The sequence below is a fragment of the Ailuropoda melanoleuca genome, chromosome 20 (genome assembly GCF_002007445.2).
Source record: "Ailuropoda melanoleuca isolate Jingjing chromosome 20, ASM200744v2, whole genome shotgun sequence".
NCBI classification, from domain to species: domain Eukaryota; kingdom Metazoa; phylum Chordata; class Mammalia; order Carnivora; family Ursidae; genus Ailuropoda; species Ailuropoda melanoleuca.
The window spans coordinates 18,812,048-18,830,832 of record NC_048237.1 but is presented as its reverse complement, the minus strand read 5'-3'; positions in this window follow the sequence as shown (position 1 = coordinate 18,830,832).

The window sequence follows — 18,785 nt, the reverse complement described above, 5'->3', positions numbered from 1 at the left end:
AGGCAGACGCTTAACCGCTGTGCCACCCAGGCGCCCCTTGAATTACCTTTTAAAATTCAAATGACTGTTTAAAAAGCTGATATTAAATTACTGAAAAATTATTTTACATTAAGAAAATGAACTTCAATGAAATAATGTAATGCACATTTTCATGGAGCTCATTTACTTTACATTATTATGCAACTTTGTGATACTGAAATGATAATTTTAATTAAGTTTAATTGTAAAATCCATTTGAGCTATTTTAAAGTTTTTTGGATATCATTTTAAATGGTTAAGCAGATTAAAGTTTGGTAATTTAATTTTCCTATAAAAATAAGCTTACTAAATTAATCCACAGCTAGCATAATTCAACTAACTAAGAAACAGGTTATAAGTTTTAATATAATCAACTTAGTTAAGGTTCATATAATAAAAAGCTCCATCAGCATAATATTGAATTTATTACTAAAAATATTCAAGTATCTCTCAATTTTCTCTTAATCACTTATGTAGTTAAGCCATTTCACAGTGTAACAGGCATTTAAAACAAAATCTTGAGGCTGGATCTAGAAAGGTGTCAGAATTGCTCTAGTTTATTTTTAGTTACTATATTTAAAATTACTCTCTGCTCTCAGATCTATCACAACCTAGTAGTAGATTCTAGAGACTGGCACATTTTACCGGAATTCAAAGCAAATCTCTTTGTTTTCTTCAAAACAAACCTTATTGTCTAATGAATGATATAAGCAATAATTGTATCTAGCTTAAAGGCTTATAAAAGAACTATTTAAACTATCTATGCCTTTCTCTCTTTATTAGGAATATACAAGATATTTTGAAATGTATAGCCAATAATTAAGGCTCACTATGAAGAATTATATACAAAGTACTGAGGGAAATGTAAGGAAGATCCTCTTTTAAGTATTGCATCCTACCAGAGCCTGAGAATTAGCAATTACAGCTCTGTGTTTATCTCTGTCATGAAGTCTGTAAAATGAATATAAGTCCCATCAGGACAGAGAGACAAACACATTACTGAAAATTGTCCATAATGATATGCTAAAACTTCCTTGAACGACTTCATCCGCATATATCTTTTCACACTGTGGAATAATTTTTTCAGCAAGAAACATTTCTCTCAAGAAAAATACAAGCATTTCACATGGTTTTGTGACTCACTGAAAGGAAATGTAAGGAAAAAAGACAAGATGTGTTATGTAAATTCATGGACTATAATTTGCAAAATTACAGTTGGATTCAAGCATTCATACATAAAGCAAAATGATTTTATATTTCCCTTAGGATAACTACTTAAAAATCTATCCAGCCTTATTCTGATCAAAACAGCACCAACTCCACACATATAATAACGTCTGGGATCAAAATATCCAATTGCTATATGGGTAATAAAAAATCAGAATGAGTAAAATAAAACTCTATTCTTGTATAAAACATCTTTCTTTGGTTTGCAAGTAAGTCAGAGGAGCTTTCTTTGGTTTGCATTGTAAGTCAGAGGAGCTTTACAAAGAACCATATTTTGGAATGTATCAGAGCAGGAAGAAGTGATTTATCCCAGAGCTGAAGTGTCCTTGCTCATAATCCCTACTTCACTAGTAATGAGAAAACGTCCACCCATCCATCCATCCATTCAACCATACTTTTATGTACAAGTCCTATTTGCAAGAAATTTAAGTTATTAATTTCAATTAAGTCTGGTAATATTTACATAATTTATTGTAATAATTAGAAAGGTTGAACTTAACCTGTTAAAAATAATAAGTGCACAAAGTATAACTGTATCAACACAATCTTTTCTATTCCACAGAAGACAGGCCAAAGGTCACTGATGGGGCACTGAAGGAGAAATATATACTGTAAAGTAAGACTAATAAATCAGTTACAGACTAACTGTGGGATCCCTAACTATGTGTCTCCAAATATTAACATGAAGACACTAATCTCTTAAAGACACATCATGCAGGCCTTCCATCACCATTGGTAAATGCGTAATAAGCATTTGATTCTTAGTTTCTATGTATCTGCCATCGCTGCATTCTTTTCAGTATAATTCAAATTGCTGTTTACTAGAGGAAACATCAAAGGATGCTGATTTTTTGTAATTCATTCCATCAACTCAGTTGAGGAGGAAATGATAAACTTAGCTGCCAAAATGCCTGTCAGATTCCCTTCATCTTTATCTCTGTCCAAACAAAGAGTGTCCCAAGCTATGATTCCATAAATTTCAAGTAGAAACATGTGTTTCACAGTCTGATTGTGTGAATGAACACTCCTGCATTATCTATGTGAATCCAGAGGCCCTGTCACTAGGCAATCTTATTTTAGAATCCATTGGTCAGAAGTAAATTATAATTACAAACATCTGCATTTAAGGATCATCCCATTCTTTTTGGTAAAATTTTACTTCTCACATCTAAGTCATTCAGGGAGACCAATAATGGATATACCAATTACCACAGTGAACAAATTACTTTTTTTTACGGTGGCTAAAACTAAAAAAAAGTTAAATATTTCTAAATATCTAAACTTTGGTCTGTGGGACTTCTAGGTTTTTAAACTGTTAACTTCAAATGTCTTTCTCCAGTCATGCAGTAAGAAGTATTTCAGAAGTCTTTAAAAAGTTATGTTTAGCATTAAAATGAAAAATAGTGAAACTGTATCATTAAACTAGTTAATAGTGTCATTAGACTTTAGACATTATGTTTAATTCCTTTTTTCAAAAATGCGGTCTTGATTTTTCTTCATTATTAAACATATACTCTTGAATTTATTCAGAAACTAAAGTATCTACAACTTGAATTGGAGAATAGGGACAAGGATCTCTATGTAAAACTGTGAAGTCACAATTCTACAAGATACACCCAAATAGTGTTTTTGTAAGATCTCCCTAGCCAATAAATGGATAGGTACCCTTTTATTACTGAAAATAAGCACTATTATTTAATAAACTGTTTACTTGACAGCTATCAGGTTGATAATATGTTAAAATAACTATTTACCATACAGTACATTTATTTACTTGATGAAAAATTATTCATTTAATACTTACTTATTCAAAATGTTTGTTTTTATAATTTAAAAATGGTTGTATTTCAACAAAATATGAAGATACAAGGGAGAGACAAAATTTACTTCTAGTCTGAAATATAAATCTCTTGAATAACATAGAATAATAGAAAACTTTGAATAAAGAAAAGATATTTTGGGAAAAAAGGAATAGCAAATCATGAGAGACTAATCATACAGACAAGCAGATATCCAAAAGCAGATCTCATCACAAATGTTATCACAGTGATACAAAATATAGAAAAAGAATTAAGCTGATACCATGATTAGATGTATTTTATTAGATACATTAGCACTTCTATAACAGAAAGGTGTAACATTGCTTGCAGTTAAGATACCAACTCTATAGTAAGAGATGCTTACACAGTAAACAAACATCACGGAGCTAAAATAATTGCAAAACTCAGCAGTGAAGTTTGCATCAGTAGGAACCAATATGGAACCTTCTGGTAAGAGTCTATACCACCCAGACTAATTTTTCTAAAATATGACAATGTCATTAATAATGGTTAAGAACTTAAGTATCTGTTATGGCAAGAATTGCTAGATAGATAAGTATAAGCAATAGTATTTAAAAGCATGGACATAAAAGTAAGATTACCAGTTTCCATAACTCTGCCATTTCTCATTTTAAAATCTCAGATAAGATATTCATCTTTGAAATAAAATTAATATTACACATCTTATATGTATGGGCAGGCTTAATTCAATTAATATATCTAAAGCTGTTAACATGATGCCTGTTGCATAAAATAACAGCTTTTAATTTAAAGTAGAACAGCTGATTTAGTGTGAAATATTCAAACAATAAAGATATGGGCTGAGGTCTTGTCTTCTCTCTTAATAACTACCTTAATTATCTATCTTTATTATGTAGACATAACCTTTATGTATAAAAGGCAAATATGCAAATGCTGGACTTCGTTAAGGAGTCTTTGATTAATACTGCTAAGTATTAATTTAGAAGAAAATGTCATGCTCCAAAGAGCTAACAAGTGATGAAAATAATGAGAAACTCCTATTACTAAAAAAAAAAAAAAAAGAAAAAAAGAAAAAAAAAAGAAAAAAACTCTTCAAGGAATCACCTTCTCCAATAAACAATATTGCAGCCAAAATTTAAGTTTCCATAATAAAAACATATGACCTCACAATTATATTTCATTTTAGATTACTTCCTATCTTCCTAAGCCATTGCAATTTTATATAATTATGGTTTTAAAATCTGCAAAATATAAACAATGTCCCTATATGCAACTTATGGAACAATATGCAAAGGATTTGCCTTTTTAGAAAAATCAGTTCTTCAAATATTGGAAGTTTATATCAATATTTTATGTATGTTACAAGTAAAATCTTAGAAATGCTCATTTGTAACATTTCTTTAAAGAAAAGCACCTATGGAAATTCAGATTTATCAAGATGAAATAGAAAGATACTAGCAATTTTTAAAAAGGTTTAAATACATAAGTTCATTAAATATCAAGCTCTTTGTATTTAGATATTAGATATATAAATACGTGTATTTTCAATGACATATCTATGATACAAAATAAAATATTACTACTGCGAAAAAAGTTGCTAGTTTGATAAATAATAGAGTTGACTATTTTGTGGCATATTACGATATCATTCTTAAAGTTTTTAGTGATTCAGCAAAAAATAGGTAAGAATAAGAATTTGTACTTATATTTGTATCATATATATACCAAAATCCTTTGACCATCCCTTCTGTTTTCTGTCACTTCTATTTTGGTGGCAAATCTATTATTTTGCCTTTCAAAATTTTTCCAACATTCACTTTTTCTTCATTCTTCTTTTATGCATCTTCACCATCATTACCCTCATCCACCACCTAAAATGTCATTATCTTGCTTATTCCAATAGTATATGAGATACTTTTCTAGGCTCTAACTTTTCAAGTTCAAATTCACCTCAAATATATATTTAAAACAAATATTTTCATTTTATCTATTTCATTATAATATTCCCTCGCTTGAAGTTACTGACTCATAACGATATCAATTCTTGATTTTTAAGTCTAACTCTCAAGGCTTTCCACAATTTGGTCTCCATCCACCCTTACAAGTATATGTTATCTATCTCTTTAACTACATAAGTATAGGTGTTTAAGTGAGCACAATTATATCTACATTGTATAAATGTTATTATATTTTATAATTAACATATATATGTGCATTTATATGTATGTTTATTGCAAACAAATGCTCTCATGGTCATGTGCCTTGCTTTTCCCACATATGCTATGATTAGTCTCATTTTTCACTGGTTTTTGCTCATTTGTATATGATGAAAGGTTATTTTGTAAATACTTCTTAGAATTAAATTAAATCAAATGTTTTTCCTTTAAGTATTTGAGTCAAAATTTGGTTACTAGCAGAATAATACTAACCACTTATTTTTACTCAAATCACACCCCATGAATGTATTAAAATTAATATAGATGTATATCACCAGAAATATGAATTCTCATTGAATTCCACTTCTAACAATGATTAAATAACAGAAAAGACTAACTCTCCTGCCACAAATGACTATACAACCAGAGAAATATCAGTTATTTCTCTGTATTTATAGGTCTGATTCTTCCTTTTGTTTGATTACACATTTGTTTTGTCTTTTAGATTTCACATATAAATGAAATCATATGTTATCTATCTTTTTCTGTCTGAAATAGCAAATTAAATCCAAAGAAAGCAGGAGTGTGAGTCTCCAGACATCCGCACAGAGGTCTCCTAAGATGTCCAAACTTGCACATGTTAAGTTGGTACCCTTCATGTCCTGGCAGACAGCAGATACTGGAGAGCTATGAGATAAACAGATATTCCAAAGATCACACATTCTTGGAAGACATGGGAGATCCAACCTTATAAATGGAAAAACCTTGCAGAATAACCTTGCTAATTCAAATAAGATACCATAAAGGTCACAACCTAAGGGTGTTTCTACACTTGTCTTAAACAAAAAGCTATTCTAGATGCACCTTAAGAAAGGAAAAACAAGGGGCACCTGGGTGGATCTGTTGGTTAAGTCTCCAACTCTTGATTTCTCCTCAGGTCATGATCTCAGGACCGTGGGATCAAGACCCACATGGGCTCTGTGTAAGTCTGCTTAACATTCTCTCCCCCTCCCTCCGCCCCTCCCCACAGTGTGTGCTCTCTCTCATTTAAAAAAAAAAAAAAAAGGCCTAAAAAGAATTATGTTATTATACATTATACAACATTATGTTATAAGTTGCTTTAGATGATTTAATTTCTTAAATTCTAATAGGAAGCCTAAGATATCTCCCGCTTCTCTCTACGCAAGGACACAAAAACACTTCTCTTTCTAAAATTAAGTAGTATCAATCAATAAACGTAGAATTTCTAATATATATCCAAAAAGCAATTATTTTAATAACAGAATATTTTAGTATTTTGAAAATGGATAAGCATTATTGAAAACATGCATTTGGATGGAATACGAAAAATCTTGTTAGTAGGGCTCTACCACTGTTATTTTTGCATTTATTTTTATTTACTCATTCATTCAACTGATACGTGTTAAATGACTACTCTGTGTTAGATGCTAAGAGAGGGTACATTCATGTTTCATAACCCAGTCAGGTATTTTTAACAAGACCAGTAACCTTTTAAAACTAACTGTGAAATGGGACTATAAATAGCAAAACATTTATTACTAGCAATTAAGTAAGATATGATAATTGAAATATCACCTGATACCCAGGATGCACCCAAGACATGTGTTGAAATTTTAAATTATAATTGTTAATAATATTTACATTGCATTTCTATACAAATTAGTCTTCTTATATGCCAAGTACAAATGGAGATATTAGGCTTAATTATGCCTTTCTGAACTTATCTAGTTACCCTTATACACTATAGAAGCACTTTACTGTTGAACTGATTGTCCAAATGGACCTTGTTCCTGCAAAAGGTCAGAACAATTATTGCTGTTAGTTTCATTTCTAAGTGATTTTTAAGAAAATATTTGAAAGCAAAAATGTATAGTTACGCTTACTTTAACATTATCTATTAAAAACTACTTGTGTGTTACCCATTGGAAATAAGCATTTATAGTAGAGTATATTAACAACATTATACAATGTTATGAATAATTTGAATCAATCAAATTTATGATGGAGAGACAAAAGAGTATAAAAAGTATTTGATGTTGAAGTATACTGCATTTTAGAAAAGCACCAGATTTTCATGTACTCTGTATAAAATTATATAAAATTAATCTATGTAGAACAATGTCTAAAATGTAGCTCAGAATAAAGTATATAGTTGTCTTGGTATAATATCTAAACGTGCTGTGCACTTATTGTGTATAAGACAAATTCTAAATGATTTAAAAGGAGGTTTTGTTCTTTCTAATGATGTTATAAGGAGGGAGTATTATTAGCCCAAAATTGTAGATGTAAAAACCTAGTTTAAGGTAAGAAATTGTAAAACCAGTATTGAATATCAGGCAGTCTGGTTCAAAAATTCACAATTGCAAACAAATGTAATAAAAATTGATAGTAAAATTGTTGGTTGTTTTAAGTAGTTTCAATAAATACAGCTTATAGTGTTTCACTTATATAAGCTAGATTTACAAAATGTAAATCATTAGGGGCGCCTGGGTGGTGCAGTCGTTAAGCGTCTGCCTTCAGCTCAGGGCGTGATCCTGGCGTTGTGTTCACTCTCTCGCTGGCTGTGTCTATCTCTGTCAAATAAATAAATAAAATCTTTTTTAAAAAATGTAAATCATTGTATTAGTCTAGATATAAGTAGTATACAAACAGCTATCAGTTTATTTANTCGTTAAGCGTCTGCCTTCAGCTCAGGGCGTGATCCTGGCGTTATGGGATCCAGCCCCACATCAGGCTCCTCCTCTCCCATTCCCCCTGCTTGTGTTCACTCTCTCGCTGGCTGTGTCTATCTCTGTCAAATAAATAAATAAAATCTTTTTAAAAAAATGTAAATCATTGTATTAGTCTAGGTATAAGTAGTATACAAACAGCTATCAGTTTATTTAAAAAAAAAACATGCAAAGAAAATTGAGACAATTAAATAGATGTAAACCCATCTGGATCAAAATTAAATAAAATATACTATATTTCTGATGGTTATATACACACAGAGATAAATGAGAGAACTATCATACAGATGAATTTCAAATTGAATTATTTGATAGATTATAAATATTACTGGAAATCCATTGGTAAAATAGGAATGGTAAAAAAAATTATAATTGAAAACATATACTTGAGCTTACTGAGAATTGCCACAAAACTCCTAAGTATTTAACTATTAAAATATGCAATTGTGTTGCTATGATATTTACCATATAGCAGAGATACTTAGTTGACACTGCAAAATAGAGTATTTTATTCTAAGGTTTGCTCTGACAGTGTCTCATTAAGAAGCAACATTGTTTTTATAATTAATCAAGCTCAATGTGTTGAATTTCAAAATATAACTTTTTTTAAAGGTTTTATTTATTTATTCGACAGAGATAGAGACAGCCAGCGAGAGAGGGAACACAGGCAGGGGGAGTGGGAGAGGAAGAAGCAGGCTCCCAGCAGAGGAGCCTGATGTGGGGCTCGATCCCATAACGCTGGGATCACGCCCTGAGCGGAAGGCAGACGCTTAACCGCTATGCCGCCGGCGCCCCTAAAATATCAACTTATTTTAGTTAAGGTAAAAAATAATCTCATCCTTTGCCATTCTAAATAAAATGTTTCTGGACAGATCAAGTTGGCAAAATGGGACTGTCTAGCACTTGTCCCCTGACAGAAGCATCTACATGAAAAACCATCCATGCATGAAAATACCTTCACAAGAGCTAAAGACCTCAGGTGAGAGATTACAACACCCAAGGAAAATCTAGAAATAATAAAAAGACACGGTGAACAGAGAGTGTGAAGGAGGGTAGATCTGCTCTGGGGCTGCAATGGAATTAAAGTAGAAATCAACAAAAAAATAACTGGAAAATCCAAAATTACATGGATATTAAAGAATACACTTCTGATTAACACATGGGTCAAAGAAAATCTTCAAGGCAAATTTTTAAAACTATTTTAAACTAAATGAAAATGAAAACACAACTTACAAAACTTTGTGAGATGAAGCAAAAGCAGTGCTTAAAAGAAAATATAATATATTGAATGCATTTATTAGAAAAGAAAAATATCTAAAATGAATAATCCATGTTTTACCTTAGGAAACTAGGAAAATAAGCAAACTAAATCCCATGTAAGGAGAAGAAAAAAAAAATCAATACAATTGAAAACAGGAAATCAACAGAGAAAATCAGCTAAATCAAAAGCTGGTTCTTTGAAAAAGATCAATAAAATCAATAAACCTTTCACCAAGCAAATTAGAAAAAAGACACAAATTACTAATATCAGAAACGGATTCTATGTGGAAGATGGTGGAGGAGCAGGGGGACCCTAAGCTTGCTTTGATACTCAAACACAGATAAATATCAAATCATTCTGAACACCTAAGAAATTGATCTCAGGACTAAGAGAACAAAGCTGCACATCTACAATAGAAAAATGACCACTTTGCGGAAGGTAGGAGCTACAGAGAGTTGATGTGGGGGAGAAAGGAAAACACAGGCGCTGCAGAGGGGAGGGAGCCCTGATCACTAAGAGAGAAGAAAAAGGAAGAGGGGGAGAGGGAGAGAGAGAGTTAAAAAAGAGTGAAAACACAAACATAGGATTGCTCAAGAAAAACTTCCCCAAAACCACTGACTGGGCAAAGGAGAGGGGCTGAATACCACTAGTCTTTATAAACAGAATGCAGTCTAAAGTTTCAGAGGTCTGAGCCCTCACCAGGTTTGCACCTATTTGGCTTAGCAATGCTCCAGTAGGGAAGGTTGGTGGAGACACAGCAGTGGGCAGCATGGTCTGAGGATCCCCTGGATTGCATGGGGGAAAACAGTTCCCCTGCATTTGGGAAGAAGTGACACATTCTCTCTAGAGACAAAAGATGCTATCAGTACCACTCAGCTGCCCCATTCACCAGCATAGGAATGGGGATGTGGGCTGAGGCCAGCAAGCCTTGGTGATGGCTTTCTGCTGCTCTTTACCATAAACCCTGAGCCACTGTATGGTTGCACAAAATTCTTCTGAGACAAACCAGCACTGGCCACAGTCCAAAATTTTTCTGAGACCCAGCACCCAGAGAATCAGTGTGGGTCCATTCTACAGGGGTCTCTCAAGTTTGGAGTTTTGAAACCCAGCTGCACCTGAGATAAAATATGGGAATGCTGTGTGACTCAGTAGATGGCCTTCTCAGACACAGACAAGGTAAAGGTAGGGATGTGATGGAACTGGGAATACAGAAAGGGAGACTGTTTGCCCTTCTGTGAGGGCTTCCTGAGGAGTAGCATGGGCACAAGCTTCCCGCTCCAAAGACAAAAGAGCAAGGCAATGCCACTTTTCCTCTTGCCCATCAACACCAACTGAACCTTGGTGAGCAGAACAGCACCACCAAAAGGAGGCCAGAGATGCTTACATGAAGGCCCACACCCCTGTGCCCTGCAAGGGCATCTCTACTAGGGCAAGTCCACCTGAGAATCAGCACAGCAAGCTGCACACCCAGAAACCCAGGAAAAACCCTCACCAGGATCAAGTCCACCGATGATAGAGTGCTTCAAAGCTTCAGATCCAGGAGAAACAGAATCTAGCTTCCTTTGATGGTTTTTTGTTTGTTTGTTTGGGGGTTATTTTAGATATAGCTTATTTTAACAAGCAGACCAAAACACACCTAGGATTTTGCTTCCTTTTCTCCCTCTTAGTGTGTGTGTGTGTGTGTGTGTGTGTGTGTGTTTTCTTTGACCTCTTCTTAATACAGCCATTACTCTCAGGAGCAGGAATATAATAGGCTTTCCTAACAATCATACAGAAAAAAGAAGTGACCTAGACAAAATGACAAGACAGAGGAATTCACCGCAAAAGAAAAAACAGGAGGAAGTAATGGCCAGGAATTTAATCAAAGCAGATATACATAAGATGTCTGAATTAGAATTTAAAACAATTATAAGGATGCTAAGTGGGCTTGAAAAAAAGCATATAAGACAGTAAAGAATCCCTTACTGAAGAGAAAGAAGGTTAAAAAAAAAACGCTATAACTGAGATACAAAACTGACTGGATGCCATGACAATGAGGAAGGAGGAATCGTGGGTATGAATCAGTGATACAGAAGATAAAAATTATGAAAAATAATGAAGCTCAAAAGAGGAGAGAAGTATTGGATCACAAAGACAGACTTAGGGAACAAGGTGACTTCTTAAAAGGTAATAACATTCATATCACAGGAGTCCAGAAGATGAAGAGAGACAAAAGGGGGCAGAAGGTTTATTTGAGCAAAATATAGCTGAAAACTTCCCTAATCTGGGGAAGGAAACAAACATCGAAATCAAAGAAGCACATTGACCTACCATTAAATCCAACAAAAGCCAGCCATTACACTGAGACGTATCATAGTCAAATTCACAAAATGCACAGACAAGGAAAGAATCCTGAAGCAGCAAGGGGGGAAAATCCTTAACCTTCAAGAGAAGACAGATTAGATTTGCAGCAGATCTGTCCACAGAAGCTTCACAGGCCAGGAAAGAGTGGCAGGATATATTCAATGTGCTGAATGGAAAAAATATACAGCCAATAATTCTTTATCCAGCAAGGCTGTCATTATAATAGAACGAGCAATAGTTTCCCAAACAAATAAAAACTGTAAGAGCTCATGACCACTAAACCAGTCCTGCAAGAAACACTAAAGGGGACTCTTTCAGTGGGGAAAAGAAAAGACCAAAAGCAACAAAGACTAAAAAGGACCAGAGAACATCATCAGACATACCAATTTCATAGGTAACACAATGGCACTAAATTCATATCTGTGAATAGTCATTCTGAATATAAATGGACTCCAATCAAAAGACATAGGATATCAGAATGGGTTTAAAAAAAAAAAAACAAGACTCATCTATATACTGCCTACAAAATACCCTTTTTAGACCTAAAGACACCTGTAGATTGAAAGTGAAGGGATGGAGAATGATCATGCCAATGGACATCAAAAGGAAACCAGAGTAGCCATACTTATATTAGGCAACCTAGATTTTATTATTTTTAAGATTTTATTTATTTGTCAGAGAAAGAGAGAGAGCACAAGCAGGGGGAGCAGCAGGCAGAGTGAGAAGCAGGATCCCCACTGAGCAAGGAGTCTGATGTGGGACTTGATCCCAGGACTCTGGGATCATAACCTGAGCTGAAGGCAGATGCTTAATTGACTGAGCCACCCAGGTGTCCCTAGACAACCTAGATTTTAAACCAAAGACTATAACAAGAGATGAAGAAAGGAATTACATCATAATTAAGGGGTCTATCCATCAAGAAGATCTAACAATTGTAAATATCTATGCCCCCACCATAGGAGCACCCAAATATATAAGTCAGTTAATAATGAACATAAAGAAACTCATAGATAATAATACAATAATAGTAGGGGACTTTAACACCCCACTTACAACAATGGCTAGATCATCTAAGCAGAAAATCAACAGGGAATCAACGGCTTTGAATGACACACTGGAATAGATGGACTTAACAGATACATTCAGATCATTTCATCCTAAAGCAGCAGAATAGACATTCTTTTCAACTGCAAACGGAACACTCTCCAGATTAGATCACATACTGCATCATAAATCAGTTCTCAACCAGGACAAAAAGAATGAGATCACACCATGCATATTTTCAGACCACAATGCTATGAAACTGGAAGTCAACCACAAGAAAAAATTTGGAAAGACCACAAATACCTGGAAGTTAAAGAACACCCTACTAAAGAATGAATGGGTTAACCAGGAAATTAAAGAAGAAATTAAAAAAAAAATGTATGGAAGCAAATGCAAATGAAAATGTGGCAGTCCAAAACCTTTGGGATATAGCAAAGGCAGTCCCAAGAGGGAAGTATATTGCAATACAGGCCTACCTCAAGAAGCAAGAAAAGTCTCAAATACGCAACCAAACTTTATACCTAAAGGAGCTAGAAAAGGAAAGACAAATAAAGTCTAAAGATGGCAGAAGAAGGGAAATGATTAGGATGTAAGCAGAAATAAACAATACAGCAACAAACAAAAAACAATAGGACAGATAATCAAAACTAAGAGCTACTTCTTTGAAAGAATTAACAAAATTAATAAACACCTAGCCAGACTAATCAAAAAGAAAAGAGAAAGGACCCAAATAAATAAAATGACAAGTGAAAGAGGAGAGATCACAACGAACACCACAGAAATAAAAACAACAGAATATTATGAAATATTATACGCCAACAAACTGGGCAACCTGGAAGAAATGGACAAATACCTAAAAACATATAGACTACCAAAACTGAAACAGGAAGAAATAAAAAATTGTAACAGACCCATAACCATCAAAGAAACTGAATCAGTAATCAAAAATGTTCCAACAGAGACACCTTGGGTGGCCCAGTTGGGTAAGCGTCCAATGCTTGGTTTCAGCTCTGGTCATGATCTCATGGTCGCGAGATGGAGCCCTTCATCAGGCTCCATGCTGAGCCTGGAATCTGATTCGGATCCTCTCTCTCTCTTCCTCTCCCTTCCCCTCTGCTCCTCCTCCCACTTGCTTTTGCTGTCTCTCAAATAAATAAATAAATAAACAAAATATTTTAAAAAATATATATCCCAATAAGCAAAGTCCTGAACTAGATGGTTTCCCAGGAGAATTCTACCAGACATTTAAAAAAGAGTTAATACCTATTCTTCTCAAATTATTCCAAAAACTAGAAATGGAAGGAAAACTTCCAAACTCATTCCATGAGGCTAGCATTACCTAGACTACAAAACCAGACAAAGACCGCACCAAAATGCAGAATTACAGGCCAATATTCCTGATGAACATGAATGCAAAAATTACCAACAAGATGCTAGCAACTCCAATGCAACAGTACATTAAAATAATTACTCACCATGATTAAATGGGATTTACTGGCATGAAGGGGTGGTTCAATATTTTCAAATCAACCAGCAAGATAATAATAAAAGAAAGAATAAGAGCCATATGATCCTCTCGATAGATGCAGAAAAAGCATTTGACAAAATACAACATCCTTTCTTGATAAAAAACAAAACAAACAAACAAACAAAAAAAACCCTCAACAAAGTAGGTGTAGAAGGGACATAGCTCAACATCATAAATGCCATACATGAAAGACCCACAGCTAATATCATCCTCAATGTAGAAAATCTGGGAGATTTTTTCCTCTACAATCAGGATCAAAACGGGGATGTCCACTCTCACCATTATTATTTAACACAGTACTGGAAGTCTTAGCCTCAGCAATCAGACAAATCAAGAAATAAAAGGCATGCAAATTGGCAAGGAAGAAGTCAAACTTCCAGTATTTGCAGAAGACATGGCACAGTATATAGAAAATCTAAAAGAGTCCACCAAAATAGAACTAATAAAAGAACTCAGCAAAGTCACAGGATATAAAACCAATGTACAGAAATATGTTGCATTTCTATATACCAATAATGAAGAAGCAGAAAGAGAAATCAAGGAATCAATCCCATTTACAATTGCACCAAAAACTGTAAGATACCTAGAAATAAAACCTAACTAAAGAGGTAAAAGATCTGTACTCTGAAAACTATAGAACAATTATGAAATTCAAATCGAAGAGGACACAAAGAAATGGAAAAGCGTTCCATGCTCATGGATTGGAAGAACAAACACTGTTAAAATGTCTATACCCAAAGCAATCTACACATTTAATGTAATCCCTATCAAAATACCACCAGCATTTTTCACAGACCTAGAACAAATAATCCTAAAATTTGTACAGAACCACAAATGACTCTGAATAGCCAAAGCAATCCTGAAAAAGAAAAACAAGGATGGGGGCACCATGATTCCAGACTTCAAGCAATATTACAAAGCTGTAAGGATCAAGACATTATGGTAGCACAAAAAGAGACATATCAATCAATGGAACAGAGTAGAAAACCCAGATATGGACCCATGAATATATGGTCAGCTAATCTTCGACAAAGCAGGAAAGAATATCCAATGGAAAAGAGACAGTCTCCTCAACAAATGGTGTTGGGAAAACTGGACAGCCACATGCACGAGAATGAACCTGGACCACTTTCTTATACCATACACAAAAATAAATTGAAAATTAATGAAAGACCTAAATGTGAGACAGGAAACCATCAAAATCCTAGAGGAGAACACAGGCAGTAACCTCCCTGACCTTGGCTATAGCAACTTCTTACTAGACACATCACTGGAGGAAAGGGAAACAAAAGCAAAAAATAAACTATTGGGACTTCATCAAGATAAAAAGCTTCTGCACAGTGAAGGAAACAACAAAACTAAAGGGCAGTCTATGGAATGGGAGAATATGTTTGCAAATGGCATATCTGATAAAGGGTTAGTATCCAAAGTCTATAAAGAACTTATCAAACTTATCACCTATAAACAAATAATCCAGATAAGAAATGGGCAGAAGATATGAATAGTCATTTTTGGAAGAAGACATTCAGATAGCTAACAGACACATGAAAAAATGCTCAACATCACCCATCATCAGAGAAATACAAATCAAAACCATGATAAGATACCACCTCACACCTGTCAGAATGGCTTAAATTAACAGCGCAAGAAAAAAACAGGTGTTGGGGGGGATGGAGAGAAAGGGGAACACTCTTGCACTATTGGTGGGAATGTAAACTGGTGCAGCTATTCTGGAAAACAGTATGGATGTTCCTCAAAAATTTAAAAATAGAACTACCCTACCACCCAGCAATTGCACTACTAGTTATTTACCCAAAGGATACAAAAATACAGATTCAAAAGGCTACATGAACCCCGATGTTTATAGCAGCATTATCAACAATAGTTAACCTATGGAAAGAACCCAAATGTCCATCATTTCACGAATGGATAAAGAAGATGTGGTATATATAGAGAATGGTATATTAGCCATCAAAAAAGAACTAAATCTTGCCATTTGTAATCATGTGGATGAAGCTAGAGTGCATTTTAATCAAAACAAGTTAGTTGGAGAAAGACAAATACCATATGATTTCACTTATGTGTGGAATTTAAGAATCATAAAAGATGAATATAGGGGAAGGGGAGAATTAAAAAAGGAGGCAAACCATTAGAGACTCTTAGCTATAGAGAACAAACTGCAGGTTGATGGAAGGAAAGGTGGGTGGCGGATGGGCTAAATGGGCGATGGGTATTAAGAAAGGCACTTGCTGTGATGAGCACTGGGTGTAATAGTACTGTCATTAAATTCTACTCATGAAACCAATATTAAATTGTATGTTAATTAACTAGAATTTAAATAAGAATTTGAAACAAAAAAGAAAAATCATATGGCTATATTAATAAATGTTTTACATTTTAAAAATAAATTTTTGCAAAATCCAACACCCACTCCCAATAAAAAATCTTGATAAAATAAGAATATAGGGGACATTCTTGAACTCAATAAAGATTATGTACAAAACCCTCCAGCTAACACGAAAGATAACGGCGAGAAAAAGTTTTTCCAATGAAGATGGCTTTTGTATTACTTTCTTTTATTGCTCATTAAGGAACATAATTTTCAAAGTCTATTTGGGGTATTAAAAACAAAATATTGGCTTAACATATGTTGACATTTCAATGTAAGAGATGCATTATTTCCAATATTTTGTCATTATTCCATAACATATAATAGTGCAAAGGAACCCTTTGATAGTAAACTTAGGATTCTCTTGAATTAACTGCTGAATACTAACTCAAACATACTTATGGTGAAAATTTTTTAAAGTCAAGAGAATACCAAATGCAAGGACATAAATAATTCTCAGAGCAAGAAAAGAACTGAAAGATAGTTGAGCTCTGACCAGTCACAGTAGAAAGTACTTGAAGAACATCATGGACATTTAGCAGAGACCTCAGACAGGTCAAGACTTACCAGTAAGAAATCACTTACTGGTCAGAGTTAAGGCTACCTTACACCTTCCTTAAGACAGCATTAAAAGAAGCCTCAAAATCATAAAGCTGGTATTCAAGAAACTTAACTCCATATGGGAGAAAGATCAAAACTATTTAAATGTAATCAATCTAGCACTGAATAATATAAATTCATAATGTCTACCAACCATTTAGAAACTATCATAGACAAGAAAATTGAGGGAAATGTGACTAATCAGCATTAGGAACATATATCCATGGGAAAAATATGAAACAAGAAATAACAGACATAATGTATAAGAGATTTAAATCATAGTATAAGTGTGTGTGGTATACCCAATGATTAAAAAAACTAGAGAGAAATGGAATAATCAAAGAAAACAATCTATAGATGAAATATACAACATCTGAAAGGAAGGAGTAATGGGCCAGATTAAGAATAGAGAGAACCTACAGAAGACAAACTTAAAGACCTGGCAAGAAAACCTATTCAAACTGAAGCACTGAGAGGAAATAAGATGAAAGAAAGAGAAGAGAAGAGAAGAGAAGAGAAGAGAAGAGAAGAGAAGAGAAGAGAAGAGAAAAAAAGAAAAGAAATGAAAAAAGAAAAGAAATGAAAAAAGAAAAGAAAAGGAAAAGAAAGGAAAGGAAAAGGAAAAGGGAAAAGGGAAGGAGGGAAGGGAAGGGGAAGGGAAGGGAAGGGAAGGGAAGGAAGGGAGGGAGGAAGGGAGGAAGGAAGGGAGGAAGGGAGGAAGGAAGGAAGGAAGGAAGGAAGGAAGGAAGGAAGGAAGGGAGGGAGGAAGGAAGGAAGGAATAAACGAAGGACAGACCTAAGTAACTAGTGGGACAATTTAAGTCATCTAACATTTTTGTAGTTGAAAATTTCAGGGAGATAGGAAAATAATTACATAAAATAGTATTAAATTTCAACACTTGGTGAAAGGCCTAAACTCAACAAACTCAGAAAATCTAGAGAAAAAAATACAAAACAACCAAAGCAAGAATATATCACAAAATTACTAGAAACCAACAAAAATGACAAAATTATAAAAGAAGTGAGAGAGAAATTTCACATCACAAAATAATTACAAACCTCATTAGGAATTGTGAAAAATAAGAACAATGAAAGAATACCTTTCAACTATCAAGATAAATTTGATACATTGTATCTTTAAAAGTAAATACACATTTTTTTTTCAATCAAAGGCTGACAGAATTTGTCAAGCAGGCTTACACTACTGGAAATAATTCAGACAATGCTTCAGGCTGAGGGAACATGCTATAAGATGAAAAGTGTGTGTGTGTGTGTGTAAAGGTATAAATGGTATCAGAAATGGTAAACATATTGTAAGTACAAAAGATAATTCTTTCATTTTTATTTATGAGATATTTGTTTAAAGAAAAATAATACAATGTAGGGGTTATGGAGAGATAAAATATATGGCAATAACAGCATATGGAACAAGAGGCAGCAAAGAGAATCCTATAGTTTCACACTGCTTACATTTGATGTGAAATAGTATTATTTACAGATGGACTTTGAAAAGTTAAAGATGAATATAATAAATCTTAGAGACGATACTAAAAAAATAAAGTGTACATGTGGGGGTGTGTGAGAGTGTGTAGCTATAAACAGGGCCAGTTACATAATTTGTGGGGTTCAATGAAAATAACAATGCTGAGACCTTTCTTTAAAGGGTA